Source organism: Lactuca saligna, chromosome 6, assembly GCF_052625555.1.
Source record: "Lactuca saligna cultivar CGN05327 chromosome 6, ASM5262555v1, whole genome shotgun sequence".
NCBI classification, from domain to species: Eukaryota; Viridiplantae; Streptophyta; class Magnoliopsida; order Asterales; family Asteraceae; genus Lactuca; species Lactuca saligna.
In genome coordinates, this window is record NC_136422.1 from 121,757,889 (window position 1) to 121,761,169 (window position 3,281).

The 3,281-nt window shown below is 39.4% G+C and overlaps 1 pseudogene; it reads left to right on the top strand.

Moving 5' to 3' along the window:
* Window positions 1-444: 444 nt before the first annotated feature.
* Window positions 445-2,291, top strand: LOC145000659 (AAA-ATPase ASD, mitochondrial pseudogene; annotated as a pseudogene).
* Window positions 2,292-3,281: the final 990 nt, after the last annotated feature.

Sequence of the window (3,281 nt, forward strand, 5' to 3'; positions counted from 1 at the left end):
AGAACCGAATGATAATTTAGATGGTCATTTTTCCGATAAAGATGTCATTTAGGTCTATGTACGTTTGGTAATTTTAGTTTTCATGTTATTTATTAATTCTATATTTTTTGTTGGTTGTAATTTTCGTTGAACTTTAACTCTATGCTTTTATTTATTATTTTATTTCTAGTGAAAGACAGTCAACAACCACTGATCGATGTTATTACCTTGTGAAACAAGAAATGAATGATGCAATTACCGTGATGTCATTCTTCATTAGTCTATTCCTGGGAAGCTTCATGCTTAGTTACCTTTTCATGCCGTTCCGTAGTTACGCACAAGGTCGGCTACCCTTTCGGCATTTTATAAGTAAAGAATGGCTTCTACACGACACCCCGTTCAATAAAACTTCACAAGATTACAAAAAAGAAAGACTTATTACATTAGTCTTTGCCACTAGACTCTGTATATAAACTAATTATGTGATCTATGCAGTATACACCCTCCTCATCTCATCACTATTTTACCAACAGATTTGACTGACCTGTGAGGCTTTCAGCAAGGAAGCCAGAGATGATGGGGGATATGACTCAGTTAGGGTCTTTAATGGCTGCCGTAATGTTCGTATGGGCAATATTCCGGCAACTGTTTCCAGAAGAGTTCCAAAGGGATGTCAGGAAATACGTTAACAAAGTAGTTAGCTATGTGTACCCTTATGTCGAAATCACTTTCCATGAATACCAACCAGACAGCTGGTTCGAGCGAAGCAAAGCCTTTGTTTCCATTGAACGTTACCTCAGCACCAACTCCTCCAACAGAGCCAAAAGGCTCAAAGCAAACGTCGTCAAAGACTGTGAATCCGTCGTCCTGAGTATGGACGACTACGAAGAGGTCACAGACGAGTTCCAAGGCATCAAGATCTGGTGGACGTCGAGTAAAAGCATCCCACAACAGCGTGCTCTCTTCTCCTATCGAGGTGAGGAGGAGAAACGCTATTATAGGCTCACATGTAAAAGAGAACACCGAGATATCATTACTAAAGTTTACTTGCAACATGTACTCGATGAAGGAAAGGCTATTGCAGTGAAAACAAGGCAACGAAAGCTGTATACTAACAACAAGAGTGAGAACTGGTCGGGTTACAGGAGGACTATGTGGAGCCATATCATATTCGAGCACCCTTCCACATTCGACACTCTTGCAATGGACCCGAAAAAGAAGAAAGAGATTTTAGATGATCTTATGATGTTCAGCAAGTCGAAAGACTACTACAAGAAGGTGGGCAAGTCATGGAAACGAGGATATCTTCTTTATGGTCCCCCAGGAACGGGAAAGTCTAGCATGATTGCTGCCATGGCTAACCTTCTGGAATACGACATTTATGATCTTGAACTAACATCCGTGAAGGATAACACGGACTTGAGGAAGCTACTCATTGACACATCAAGTAAGTCTATAATTGTGATTGAAGATATCGACTGTTCACTTGATTTAACTGGTCAGCGAAAGGAGAAAAAAGAAGAGAGTAAAGAGGAGGAGAAGGATCCAGTTAAGAAGGCCGAGGAGGAAAAGGGTAAGAAGAATAAGGGAAGTGAAGTGACTTTATCTGGGCTTTTGAACTTCATTGATGGGCTATGGTCGGCTTGTGGGAGTGAGAGACTGATCGTGTTCACAACAAACTTTGTTGAAAAGCTCGACCCTGCTCTGATTAGGAGAGGGAGGATGGATAAGCATATCGAGCTTTCCTATTGTTGTTTCGAAACATTCAAGGTGCTTGCAAAGAACTATTTGGATCTTGAATCACACGACTTGTTTTCAATCATCAGTCGACTCTTGGAGGAGACCAAGATGACTCCAGCTGATGTTGCGGAGAATTTGATGCCAAAGTCCTTTGAAGAGAATGCTGAGAGTTGTTTGAACAAGTTGATCCAATCTCTGGAGAATGCAAAAGAAGAAGCAAGGCTGAAAGCTGTGGAGGATGCCAGGATCAAAGCCGAGGAAGAAGCAGCTAAGAAGATTGAAGAAAATGGTGAGAAGGTACAAGAGAGTGATGCAAAGCTAGGTGATGAAGAAGGAAAGAAGACTGATAAACATACTGATGTAAAAGAAAACGGTGTCATCACTGCATAGTAAAGAATTACTACCAATTGTTTTTACTTTCTTGATATGTTTATATTGTTCTGTCCTTTTCGCTTGGTTGTAAATTGTAATGCGTTGGTAGCTTTGACTTACAAGTACTCAAATGAAAGTCAAAAGTCAAGTGTGGTAGTTGTGTGTTGACGTGATTCAAAAATAAACTGCTTATTATATTAGGATTTCAGCCATTCCGCATGCCATACATAATAGTATATACCAACAGGATTAGTGAATAATATAATGTATATATTTATCTTTTTGGAAAGTCCAAATATAGTGTAGCGGTGTGTGTGGTTGATGAAAGATGCGTCATACATAGATTGTGACCTGTGAGTTCAAATCTTGTTGTTGACCAAAGTGTATATTTTATGTGTGTAATAAAATGTGTCAAAGAACTTTATTTAATATATCACAAATTAGTCATATCCCAAAAGTGTAGTTCCCATAATAAAAAGAGTACGAGTACACTCGACAATACGCTCACAACCCCTTTGTGTGAAAGAACTTAATTTAATATTACAAATTACTCAGATCCCAAATACGCTCACAACCCCTGTGTGTGTGAACGTCTGTTTGAGGCTCGATGACATCAATGAACACCAATCCAGGTCGACACCTTGGCATGCCGAGCTCGGTTCGGTAATTTGGTGGAAATGTATTGAGTTTGACCAAGTGCATTGGACCAATGGGGCAACCGCTCTTTTTGGTTTATTTTGTTTTAATTCCTATAAATACAATGTACAACTCATTTCATTTAACACGTCAAAATCATCTTCTACTTCTTATAAATTCTTTCTAAAAATATCATCTTCATCGTCTTCATCAGGCATATTTGATGCATTTCTTGAAACGGCAATAGAGGTCATTCAATCATGACCGGATAACCGGAGAACCACGAGCATCATTTGCTACGACCCATGGTACTCAGCCCACGACGTCACTTCTCAATCCGCTATGATGCATGGTATTCGAACCATAACATCACTCCTCAATCTGCTACGATGTATGGTACCCGATGATGGACATGTATGATAGATAGGAATATAACCTTGGAATTCAACTTTGCATGATAATTAGACAAACATAGATCCAAGGTTATTAGGGTTGCATGTACACTTAGGAAGTATTAGAATGCTCAAAACCCATAAGTGGTATCAGAGCCTAGG